This window comes from Hyaena hyaena, unplaced genomic scaffold (genome assembly GCF_003009895.1).
Source record: "Hyaena hyaena isolate Hyena2069 unplaced genomic scaffold, ASM300989v1 scaffold_992, whole genome shotgun sequence".
NCBI lineage: Eukaryota > Metazoa > Chordata > Mammalia > Carnivora > Hyaenidae > Hyaena > Hyaena hyaena.
Genome location: NW_024081625.1, coordinates 563288 through 576005, shown reverse-complemented (window position 1 = coordinate 576005; position 12718 = coordinate 563288). Strand labels below are relative to the sequence as shown.

The 12718-nt window shown below is 56.1% G+C and overlaps 1 protein-coding gene and 1 long non-coding RNA gene across 5 annotated transcripts in view; one reads left to right on the top strand and one right to left on the bottom strand.

Annotated features, from left to right (window-relative positions):
- Positions 1-1856: 1856 nt before the first annotated feature.
- On the bottom strand, positions 1857-8557 carry LOC120223460. 2 transcript variants are annotated; one of them, XR_005526303.1, is made up of 6 exons: positions 8351-8557; positions 5539-7180; positions 5118-5353; positions 4613-4711; positions 2515-2655; positions 1857-2214 (listed from the first exon to the last, which is right to left on the bottom strand). It is a non-coding gene; the product is annotated as an uncharacterized LOC120223460 (long non-coding RNA). The 2 variants fall into 2 exon arrangements; XR_005526304.1 differs by lacking the exon at positions 4613-4711.
- Positions 8558-8690: 133 nt separating this feature from the next.
- The window catches only part of TFDP1 (transcription factor Dp-1), a 39231-nt gene continuing 35203 nt past the window's right edge, over positions 8691-12718 (top strand). For 2 of the 3 annotated variants that reach the window (XM_039221611.1, XM_039221607.1), the window contains exons 1-2: positions 8753-8841; positions 9502-9573. The gene's annotated coding sequence lies outside the window, so the exon portion shown is untranslated. The other variant, XM_039221609.1, reaches the window with a different exon arrangement.

The window sequence follows — 12718 nt, the reverse complement described above, 5'->3', positions numbered from 1 at the left end:
AGAGAGAGAGAGAGAGAGAGAGAGAGAGAGCATGAACAGGAGGGTCAGAGAGAGAGGGAGACACAGAATCTGAAACAGGCTCCAGGCTCTGAGCTAGCTGTCAACACAGAGCCTGATGTGGGGCTTGAACCCACAAATCGTGACATCATGACCTGAGCTGAAATTGGACACTTAGCCAACTGAGCCATGGAGTCACCCCTTTACTTTAGATTTTTTAAGCAGTGTTTTATATTTTTTTTCCTATAAGACTTTGCACATATAAATTAACTCCCAATAAGTTGATATTATTCATGCTATTTTAAACAATATTTAAAATTTTTTCCGATAGTTATTATTATATAGAAACATTGACTTTTTAAAATTGTTTTAAGGTTTATTTATTTATTTTGAGAGAGACAGAGACCGCACAAGTTGAGGGAGGGCAGCTAGAGAGGGAGAGAGAGAATCCCAAGCACAGAGCCCAATGTGGGCCTTGATCCCATGAAACCATGAGGTCATGACCTGAGCTGAAATCAAGAGTCAACACTTAACTGACTGAGCCACCCAGGCACCCCTAGAAACACTGATTTTATTGCACAGATCTTATATCTAGAGAATCTGCTAAATGTACCGGTTCTAATAGATTCCTGTGATGTTCCACATGTGCAATCATATCTAGGAATAAAGACAGTGTAAGTTCTTCCTATTCAATATTTATTCTTCATAATTTCTTTTTCTTACCTTATTGCATTGGTTAGAACCTTCTGACTAATGTTGAATAGAATGGGGTTTTCTCCCAGCTATTCTGAAAGTTTCAAAATACAGTGAAGCCGAGCAAATAGCATACACACCCATGTCTAAACAATTTTTATCATTTTGCCATATTTGCCCCTCACTCCTTTATCTCTCTTCCTCCTGCCCCTCCTCTGCCATCTGAAAGACACACACGCACGTTTTTCTTCCTGAACATTTCAAAAGGAAAGTATTGGCATCAAAATGCTGAGTTATGTTTATCAGCTTAGATAGTTTATCACCGTGCCTCCTCTGAGAAAAAAGATAACCCCCTACACTATCATAATACCCTTGTCACACCAGCAAAATAACAATGTCTTCTCTATCTAATATTTGGAACATATATTATTTTCCGCCGCTGTGCCCCAAACTGCCTTTATAGCTTTTTTAAAGAAAATAGTTTTATTGAGATTACAATTCATGTGCCATCAATTCATCCATTTAAAATGTACAAGACAATGGCTTTTGGTATATTATTAATTTCTAAAATTGTGGCAAAATATACATCATAAAATTTGCCATCTTACCTTTTTTAAGTGTACAATTCAATGTTATTAATTAAACTCACAATGTTGTGCAACCATCACCACTATCTATTTCAAAACTTTTGCATGACCCAAAACAGGAACTCTTTAATTATTAGATAGTAAGTCCCCAGTGTTCTCCTACCTTCAGACACCGGTAATCACTAATCTACCTTTTATCTTTATTAATTTTCCTATTCTACATATTTCATGTAAGTAGAATCATACAATAGTTGTCCTTTTGTGTCTTATTTCACTTACCATAGTAATTTCAAGGTTCATCTACATAGTAGTATGTGTCAGAATTTCATTCCTTTATATGGCTGAATAATATTCCATTTTATGTATGTACGTATGTATGTATGTATCTATCTATCTCTCTATCCACCACATTTTATTTATGCATTCATCTGTTGATGGACACCTACATTGTTTCCACCTTTTGACTCTTGTGAACAATACTGCAATGAACATTGACATAGAAGTGTCTAACAGATATCTGCGCGCGCGCGCGCGCGTGTGTGTGTGTGTAGTTCTATTAATGTGATGTGTTACATTGATTTTCTTACACTGAAAAAATGTTGCATCTCTGGAATAAACCCCACTTGGTCATGGTGTATAATTTGAGGAAAGATATGAGTATAAATCCGAGAAGCTCAATTAACTCAAAGCAGGGTAAGCTCAAAGAGCCTCACACTGAAACACATGATAATCAAACTCAAAGACAAAGTCAGAAAATCTTGAGAGCTCTGAGATGTGACTCCTCCCTTACAAGGGATCCTCAGTGAGACTAAGAGCCAGTTTCTCATCAGAAGTCATGGAGGCCAGAGGCAGCATGGCGACATATTTAGAGCCAGGAAACAACGGCATACAACCTGCCGATCCAGAATTCTGTATCCAGAAAAACTGTGCTGAAAATCTAAGGGAGAAAGTGGGATATTTTCAGAGAGAGAAAAGCAGAGCGTTTACTTGCGCAGAGCGGTCCTACAGGAGGAGCTGGGGCGCCCCGGGGGGCGGGCTGGAAACACAGAGACACAGCCCGAGGCCCTGGGAAGCAACAGGCCCGCAGCAGGGTGAGCACAGGGGTGAATTGCTGTGTTCTCGGCCTCTAACTTCACCTTTTATTTCCTACCCTATTTTAAAGGCGAATGCACAAGAATAATTATAAATCTACCTATTGAGCAAATGATGCATACTTCTATAAATGCATTAAACTCACCCATCAAAAGTCATAGATTGGCAGAGGGGGCAACAGGCAGGACCCAAGCACCTGCTGTCTCGAAAAGTGCCACTCTTGATCCAAGGACACGTCCACAGTGGAAGTGAAAGAATGGAAAACGACTTCACTGGGGTGGCAACACTGATAGCAGACAAGACAGATTTTAAGTAAAAAATTATTACAGGAAACAAAGCACATTATGTGATGATAATAATATACTGTCCTTCGTTGTCTCTTGTAACAGCGACAAAAGGGTGAGTTCACAAGAAGAAAAAACAATGATAAATACAGAGATATCCACACGAGGGGCACCTGGCTCAGTCAGAGAAGTGTGCGACTCTGGATCTCGGTGGTGAGCGGGAGCCCCACGTGGGGTGTAGAGATTACTTAAATAAATAAAACTTAAAAAAATACATATACTATGTAGTCCCACTGAACATTCGTGCTTCTAAATAAACAAGGCAGGCGCTGACAGACTTGAAGGGAGAAACAGGCAGTTCGACCATAACATGTGGGACGTCCATACCCGACCTCCAGGAATGGGCAGAACACCACGGCAGACCCAACAAGGACACCGGGGTCCTGGGCCAGCCTAGAGACCAGCTGGACCTAACTGACATGCAGAAAACTCAACCCAAACAGCAGAGCACACATTTGTCTCAGGTGCACCTAGACCCTCTCCAGGGTGAGGTCCCTGTAGACTCTGTCTACACCGCGTGGGATGGCCGTGTACTGAGAGTATCAGATGCACCTGGATCCCTCTCCAGGGAGAAGTCCCTGCAGACTCTGTCTACACTGCGTGGGACAGACGTGCACTGAGAGTGTCAGGTGCACCTGGATCCCTCTCCAGGGTGAGGTCCCTGCAGACTCCGTCTACACTGCGTGGGACAGCAGTGCCCTGAGAGTGTCAGGTGCACCTGGATCCTCCTCCAGGGTGAGGCCCCTGCAGACTCTGTCTACACCGCGTGGGACAGATGTGCCCTGAGAGTGTCAGGTGCACCAGGACTCTTGTCCAGGGTGAGGTCCCTGCAGACTCTGTCTACACCGCGTGGGACAGACGTGCCCTGAGAGTGTCAGGTGCACCTGGACCCTTGTCCAGGGTGAGGACCCTGCAGACTCTGTCTACACCGTGTGGGACAGACGTGTCCTGAGAGTGTCAGGTGCAGCTACATCCTTCTCCAGGGTGAGGTCCCTGCAGACTCTGTCTACACTGCGTGGGACAGCCGTGCACTGAGAGTGTCAGGTGCACCTGGATCCTCCTCCAGGGTGAGGCCCCTGCAGACTCTGTCTACACCGCATGGGATAGCAGTGCACTGAGAGTGTCAGGTGCACCTGCGTCCTTCTCCAGGGTGAGGTCCCTGCAGACTCTGTCTACACCGTGTGGGACAGCAGGATCCAGGTGCACCTACGACTCTTCCATCCACCACTGTCCCACACAGTGCACTCTGGTTCTTGAATAGATAGGAGGTTGGGTGCGACAATATCGGAAGAAGGAAAAAGAGAGGAGTTACTTTCTAGCCCTCAGACCAGAGGACAGTAGTGTGACGGGGGTGGCAGAGGAGATGAAAAAAAGTGGAAGAATTCAAGGGATCTCGAATTGGTGACCTGTTTTCGTTACCGAGGACAAGTGAGGCGTGTGACCGCCAGCTGGGTTTCTGGTGTGAGGAACGGGGCGGACACAGTTCACTCCCTGCGCTGGGGGGGGGGCTGGACGGAGGGACTGTTTGGTGGAAGGGTCAGGAGTCCAGGATCGTCTGTCCCCGATGGCATCTGCCTCACCGGGAGGCCACGTGCCTGCAGCCTCGCATCGGGGGCCTGTCAGGGTGGCCATGAAGCCAAGGCTCTAAATGGTCTTCCCCAGCGGAGTGTGTGCTCTAGTTAGAGGGCGGCAAACCCACACCGGAGAAGGCCTGGGTGTGCGTGTGTGGAGGTTCCCTCTCGGCCGCCTGGTGACGTCCCGATTTCTGCGCCGGGCCTGGAGTGCCGCTGCCAGAAACGCGTCCCCGAAGCTGCCCTGTGTGGCCCTCCTGCCCCAGCTGCCCATCCCCCTCTTCCTCGTCCTGGCCCCGCGCTCAGGGTTGGGGCTCTTGGGTCCGACCTGGCTCCTCTGCGTCCCCAAGGACCCTCAGCGTCTCCAGTAAAGCTGTGTGGCAAACACTTGCATGCTGGAGGCCGCATCTGCATTAACTCCTCACGTCTAGGAAATACGCTCTCGCTAAGTGTTGGCAGGAGGCAGGAGCTGCCCCCTCCACCCCCAGGGCAGCCCGCGTCCCCCCCACCAGAAAGAAGTGGAGACTGGAGGAAGCCCACCCGTTCTGAGGCCCCCCACGCGATTTTGACTCTAGGACAGCAACTCCATCCGGGCCGTTTCACGCTGCCTGGTGCCCGCGGCGCCCCGGCCAGGCCGCGGGGCAGCCCCACCTCGGCCCCCGCGTGTTGCTTCTGAGCCCAGATCGCATGTGAATCTCTCCTCGTGCCGCAGTCCTCTACCTCGTGCGTCTGTACCATACGGGCACTCGGCGCGTGGGCAGCGAGCGATGCAGGAAGAGAAAGCTTTGAAACTGTGGTGTGGCTTCTCATCAAAGAGCTAGGTTTCTATCTACCTATTTCTCGGCTACAGGAATTTGAGCGTCGAAAGGGTCTGAGATTATCCGAGGCCGTCTGGCTCTTCCTCCCCGCTTCACCGGGGCAGGTGGGCTGCGAGGCCCCTCCCTGGCCTGCAAGGTGAGCGGGCAGGTAGCAGGGAAGTGACTGAAGGCTTTCAGTGGAACATAAAAGCGAGTTTCCCAAAACGGCCATAGGCTCTGGTGCTTTCACGCCCCGTGATGGCATCTGGATTCTATGGAGGAAGGAGACGACACAGGAGGACACGGATATTTCTTTCTTTTCTTTTTTTTTAAGTTTTCTATTTATTTTGAGAGAGAGCAAGTAGGGGAGGGGCAGAGAGAGAGAATCCCAAGCAGGCTCTGGGCTCAGGGCAGAGTCTGACTCGGGGCTCAAACCCACAAACTGTGAGATCCTGACCTGATCTGGAATCAAGAGTCAGATGCTTAACCGACGGATCCCCCAGGCGCCCCCAATCTTGTCGACTTTCTGAGCCAGGGCAGTGTGAAGTCTCACAGACGAGGCCTCTAGGACTGTGGAGTTAAGTGGGGAAGACCAATGGGTATTTCTCTCACCGCAGAAGTCAGAGAACACTGCAGGGAAAGAGTAAAGGGCAAGCGTCTAAGCAGTACACAGGCTAGGGAGATAATCGGAGTGAATTAGATGCTTCGGTCTAGACTCAGTCTGTGGGGTTCTTGCCAAAGGGCTGGGGCTTCAGCCTGCAAACGAGCGTGCGAGTCTTTTAAGATGTGTTATATGGAAACCAACTTGACAATAAACTATTTGTAAACAAACAAACAAAAAAAGATGTGAGTCAATGCTTGGAGCATCGTACCCAGGAGGACTCTGAATATGGCCGGATGTTTTCAAAATAATTCATGACACAGGACGAGAAGGGTGCCTCGTGTGTGGAGGTGGAGGGGTGGGGGCTGCAGCACCTGTCACCGGGGCTGAGGAGCAGTGACCTCTCCGGAGAGGGCCAGGGATGTACCATCAAGTTGAGTAAGCACACTGATTTACTTCTATTTTATGATCCACACAATAAGCAGAACAAAGTTTTCTAAAGATACCTGTAGATTTTACCAAAAAAGAGAAAATGTCCCTTGTCCATATTGGGAATTCTCCTACATGACTTCCATGAGCCCCTGTCTGCCCCCCTTCTTGGCAGCCCTGGAAGATGGAAAGCGACGCGGCTGAAGACAGGAGCAGTGTCATCAAGGCGGGAACCAAAGGCAAACTGAACAAACACTCAGCATGACAGTTTTCAAGGGATTAGAAAACATTCTCTCTGTAAAGGACAGCTCAGTGGGGGTAAGGGTGTGGGGGTAGGGTCTGTGTCACGCCCTGAGACTCAACAGGGCAGGCATACAAAGAAAAAGGGGGCTCTGGGGAGACGAGGACTTTTCCTGGCAAGGATATAATCATTTTGTTCTCATAAACACCGAACAGGACCGCTTCCGCGCGGTGCCTGAGGACTCACGGCTGAACGCCAGCTCCCGAGAGGTGCGTATTCAGCGCCCGGACAGAAGCACCGAGTCGCGCTTCCTGACAACACGCGCCCCAGATACAGATGGGTGCTGGGTGGCTGGGCGGCCGCGCAGTCACAGGCTCAGTGCTCATCAAGAAGGTGGCATTTCTGCAGCCCAGTCTAGAGACCTCCAGGCAGGGCAGTGGCCACAAACGTTTGGATCTTCAACAAAAATTTTAGAAATTATGCTAACTGAACACAGAAACCGGTGTTCAGCAGGAGGCAAAAAATAAAAACCCCGATCCATTTTTTGCCCTTTTCCCAAGGAAACCAGAGCCTCTCTCACTGCTGTGGGAGCTCTTGTGAGTTCGTTCGCAAGCATAGTTCATTCACGACAGTGATTTCTGTACAGACATTACTCAGAAGGTTGGGGGTGGCTGTCCCACGTGAATACTGTTGAATGACCAGAATCTGGAATTCGCCGGGCTTTTAAGGTTCCGTTCCTGCCTCTTCCTGAGCCCCTGCTCTCACCGAGAGGCTGGCTGCCCTGCGCACCGGGGTCCAAGGGCCGCGGTGGGGCCTTTCGGCTGCCGCCTGTGGGCAAATATTCAAATACAGTAAAAACTAGACATAGTGAGCAAGGAAAATGGGGCTAGGACATGCGGCCACTAGAGGGACAACATTGAGGGTGTGGGTTCTGATCCCCCAGGAACCTGCTGAGGGGCCTTGAGCTGTAAAAAACTGCACCAGCAGAGAAGTAAGACCACTCTGCAGGCAGGAATGGGCGGGACTTTGCCTCGCCCCCACCCCCTCCACCCTCCACGTTTCTTTGGTGTCCATTGTGTGCCAATCAGCACAAAGAAGGTGCAGATTTCTGCTGTCTTGAGAAGAAACCAATGCTGAGTAGGTGTGAACAGGGGAAGCAGCATCAGGGGCGTCAGGCAGCGGGTGGGAAGCAGGACCAGGGTGTGACAGAACACGGCGGCCCCTACAGCGCACAGAGGCCTCTGCTCTGCGCCCCTCGCTGCCCACTGTGATGCAGCCCTGAACTCCGGGCTCCAGCCTGCCCTCTGCTGGGTCTCTCGCCCCCTGGGGCCCTGGCCCGGCTGGTGGTGGCCTCCAGGGAGGACAAGTCTCCAGGACTTGGGGTCCACCGGGCCTACCCAGCGATGAGGAGACAAGCGGCTGCCTGCTTTTCCTCCTGAGCACCCCAACCCCGAGGCAGGGACTCGGGCACGGGCCGGGTGTGGGCATGAAGATCGCTGTGCCCGCAGGGACAGGGGGGCACCGGTGCAAAGGGCCCTCAGCACCGTGCGAGCACACACCGCACATGCGCAGATATGTTCACTGCACAAACAGCTGGCTTTTCTCTTCCACAAGTACGCATGCACACGGGCGCACACACACTGACCACCTCTTCTCCACGTGCGCACACATCCGGCCTTCCTTCCTCTGAGCGCGCACAATCACACATGCACACACCTCCGCCTCTCTCTTCCAAGGGCATGAACGCTCGCACGTGCACACTCCAATCCCCTCTCCACATAAACGCTTGTGCGTACAAAATCTACCCTCCTTCCGCCTGCGTGAACACACACCCACAAATACACCCGTGTGCACATTCACACACCTGGCCTCCTCTCTCCCTGGCCCACATACACCCGGACCCCTCTCCTCCACCCCTGCACACGCTTGGCCCCTCTCCAAGTCTGTGCGCGCACTGGCACGTGCACAGACCCGGCCCTTCTCTAGGTGTGCGCCCACCTCCGACCCCTCTCCGAGGGTGCACGCACACCGGCACGTACACACTGCCAACTCTTCTCCCAGTGCGCGCGCACACCGGCACGTGCACACCTCCGGCTCCTCTCCAGGTGTGCGCACACCGCCGGGCCCTCTCCAAGAGCGCGCGCACCGCGGCGGCTCCGCGCCGGGCTCTCCGTCTCCGTCCCCGCCCGGCGCGCACGCGCATACGCACCCGCACCCGCCCGCGCGCAGCCCATCCCCCTCGGAGCGCGCGGGCCGCACCGGCGGGAGGAGGAGGAGGGCGAGTAGGGCGGCGAAGGCGCGAAAAGGCGCGCAGGCGCGCTGCGGGAGCCGGCCCGCCGCCCACGTCACGTCGCCGCGCCGCGCACGTCACGCCGCCCGTCGCCCGCTCGCAGGGTGAGCCCCGCGCGCCGGCGCCTCGCAGGGCAGGGACCCCGGGGCCGAGCGCGCCGCCGGGACCCCGCCCGTGCCCGCGCGCCGGAGCGAGCCAGGTGCGGCGGGCCGGGGTCCCGCGGGGGGCGCAGACGCGCGGGCGCCGGCCCCGGTCGCGCCGCCCTCCCGCCGCGTGTGCGCGCCGGGTCTGCGGCTCCCGCGTCCTGGGCCCCGGGCCCCCCGCGCCCGCGCCGCCGTCGGCGGCCCCCGGGTGGCCCGGCGGGGTCGCGGGCGGGGACCCGGGGCCCGCGGGCGGGCGTTCCGCGGAGCAGCGGCGCGAGCGCCCAGCGGGGTCGGGGGTCGGGGGCCGGGGTCGGCCCGAGCGCGGGGTCGGGGACCCCGCGGGCGAGGCGCGGGGTGGGGGCGGCGCTGACCCGACTGCCGGTTCCGGCGCGGGAGGAGCGCGCGCGCGCGCGCGCGGCGGCGGAGGCCGGGTGACAGGCCCGCCGGGCCGGAAGCCCACCTGTCACGGTGGCCGGGGGTGGCCGGGTCTTTGTGTGGGTCTTGGGGGGTGGGGGGGCGCTGTCTCTGCCCTCGGGCGGGGCCGGCAGGCAGCTGCCCCCAGGGTGGGCTGCGGGTCTGGAGAGCAGGGCGCCTGCTACCCGGGGGCCCCTCGGGGCTGGCGGGGCCGGGGCGGGGGCGGGGGGGGCAGGCGTGGATGGTTTATTAACTTGCTTTCCCGTTCTTACTCATTTCTTGTTTCGTTCTTTTCTTACCAGGAAAATCCGTCTTCTCTGGAGGGTGAACCTTTATAGCCTCGACTTCACGGATCTGGTAACATGGCAAAAGATGTGAGTGCGTCCGCTTCGCGCTGCAGACGCGTTTCCCTGCACCCCAGGCGCCCTGCCTTCCCCCCGCGGTTCAGAGCCGCGACGCCCGCGCTGCGGGACAGTGTCTGTGCGGACCTTCGGGGCAGGTGAAGCAGGTTCAAGCCGGAAGGATGGAGGGGACCCGCCGGGCCCCGAGGACGGCGTGTGTCGCTCCTGCGGGCCCGAGTGACACCGCGGACGTTTTCTTGGTGCTCCCGGTGTGTGAGCGCGCGGCTGGTTACTTGAGGTCAGGTGCGGGGACTGGGGCTGGGCCTGGGTGCCCTGGCCCCCGCCCCGCTTCTGGGTGGCGCACAGGCGCTTAATCCACCTTCAGTCCATAAAGGGCTACGCACTTGCTTTGGCCACTTTTTTTTTCCTCAGAAAAATGAAGTTTGGTGACTCATGAAATGTGAAAAATTCTACTTTAGCTTTTTCTGGATTTGTCATGAAAGTGTAGAGTACGTTGAATAATTTTTAAGACTTATTCCAGGAAACAGGCTTTTAGGTTCAAAAATAGCGTGTTTTATTGATCCTGTAGTTCTTTGCTGCACTTCCCGAAGCCCAGGCTGCTCACTGTGCGTGGTCCTGTCAGCATCAGGGAAAGGGGGTGTTTGTTTCTTACCTGCCAGGCAGCTGGGAAATACAGTCTAGACACATGTCCCGAAAACGTGCCTCATGTCTGTGGGGCCAGATCCTGGGTGTTAAGCCCTACTGTCAGTTCAGAGGTGTTCGTGCTCCCTGAGAAGCCTAACTGAACGCGAGCCTCGCTCTCAGTGAGCGTCAGGCATGCGCTGTCAGGCCCTCCGCCCTCCAGCGCTGGGTTTCGTTCGGCAGGGTGTGTGAGTGCATACCTGCACCCTGTGTACTGTGGCTGAAGTTCAGATCCCAACCTGGACACGATGTGAGGCTGCGGTCATCGCCTCTGGTTGCATGTGCTGCTGGCCGTGCCCTGTTCTCTGGGATTTACACCCCAGGGGTGCCCAGCGGGGAGGGGGGGTGCCCAGCGCAGGGAAGTAGGCGTCTTGGAGGGAGCCGCTGCTGGGGTGCGGCTCTGGGCTTGTGTGTTCCGGAAACCACGCTTCTCCATTAACCGAATGGCTCTTTGTTGGGAGGTCGTCTCAGAGTCCGTGGTGGTCTGGAGATGCAGTCACGACCGCTGCCATCTCCTCTGACGGTCCCTTCCACAGGAGCAGCCTCTGCCGGGTCCTTTGCTGCAGTGGGGGGGTGGGCACCGTGGCAGTCGTGGGGTAGCTTGGGCTGACGGACGGCACCAGGACGTGGAGTGGAGTGCTGTCCCCGTCCTGACAGCTAGGGACGCCAGGTGTGGCTGGAACCCAGGCTCAGCAGGGCTGGTGGGTCGGGCTGGAACGGGGTTGTAGCCCAGGGAAAGGCATTCGGCCTTTTCTCTAGCTACCTTGTATTTCTCGAGTGGGGGTGTGACGTCTGAGTTTGGGAAGGTGACCCTGGCAGCCAGTGTTTTAGGGGAGGCCGTAGTGGCTAATCTCAGCAGGTGGAGCTAAGTGTAAGGTCAAAGCCTGTAGGCACAGGCGGGGACCAAGCCTCTTGGGTTGAAGGGGGTGGGCTGGGGCCCCAGCTTTGCAGAGTCCTGGGGACTCTGTGGAAGCCTGGAGGGGGCTGGAGTTAGGTCCTGGGTCACCGTGAAGGAGGACAGATTGAGGGGACGGGGAGGGCCCAGCCGGGCGGGCTTTGGCACGGAGGATGAGGGGCGATGGCGCGGCAGCTTCCCTCCGCTGGAGGCCCAGGAGCGCCAGCAGGGTTTGGGGCACCAGCTTGAGCCTGTTGACTTGGGGGGGGAGGTGGGCATGGGGCCTAGGGACGGGCAGCAGGCCAGGGACAGTGATGGCCACCCTGACAGGTGAGCCATGGGCCACGGAGTGGGCATCTGGGCATGCAGCCTGCTGCCGCAGGCCTGCCCCCCAACCTGCGTCTCTGGTGGGAGGGCCTGACGTCGTGTTCCGGAAAGACTTGTGTCTTTTCGCTCATCGTGTTGTGTGTCTCCGTTCAGAGTTGACAGGAGCCAGGCCCCTGGGCGCCTGGGTGCCTTGTGCCTGCCTCAGCCCTTGGCACGTGCGTGTGGGCATGAGGCGGAAATGCCACTGTTGAGGGTGGCCTGCTGGCTGGGTTTGTGCGCCAGTCCTGTGCCCGGCAGGAGCACGGTGTGCTGTTCTGCTGCTTTCTTGACACTCGTGGTGGCAGGAGATGGCAGACAAGTTGGGGGGCCGGGGAAATGGGGGGCCCTGGGAATGGGGAGGGCTGGGGGCAGGGAATCCAGAGGGGGCTAAGGACATGGGGGGGACCCAGGGGGCAGGAGGTCTAGAGGCAGGGGTGTGTGGGGGGGTGGGGAGACTGGGGCACGGAGGGGCTAGGGGTAGGGCGTAGAGGAGGGATGGGGGAGCGGGGGCCACTCCGGGCCAGGAGGGCATGGGGGCCTTGGGGGGGGGGGTCAGCGGGCTGGGGCATGAGAAGGCAGGGCCGCGGTGTCTGGTGGCCGGGGCCCCTGAGGAAGCGGGTTGTGGGAGGGCAGGAGGGGCTTGGAGGCGTGTGGGACCCGCGGGGGCCCAGACCTGGAGCCTGGCTGCTCTGCCGTCGACTGTACCCCGGGTCTCCTGTGTCCAGAACACAAATAAATATTTGCGTACGTTTGAAAAGGAAATTGAGACAAAACGCTGTAATTCCTGTGCTTAAAAAAGCCCTTGTATTTTCCAGCAGCAAATGAAAATAAGCCTGATTCCCTGGTAATAAGTAGCTGGCTTTTCATCTCATGAGCATGTCTCTTCACCCGGAGGCGTGCAAGGCTGCTGTCGGTGTCCTTGCAGCGCATCCCCGGCCGGGGTGCGGGAGGGCGGAGGCCCGCCGCCCTTCTCCAAGAGGCTGGCTCGGAAGCACAGACCGCGTGGGCCCAAAGTCTTTAACGTTCATTTATCCGAATTACATTGGTATATGCTGACGATGAAAAATTCAAGTGATAAAAACCCAAAGTCAGTTTTTGTACCTGGTGTGGAGGAGAGAAAACTCAGCCGCTGCAGAAGCACACAGTGACCTGGGGTCTGGTCACGTCCAGAGGTGGCCACGGGCAGTGGTTTTGGGAGTTGCTTCCAGAATCTCA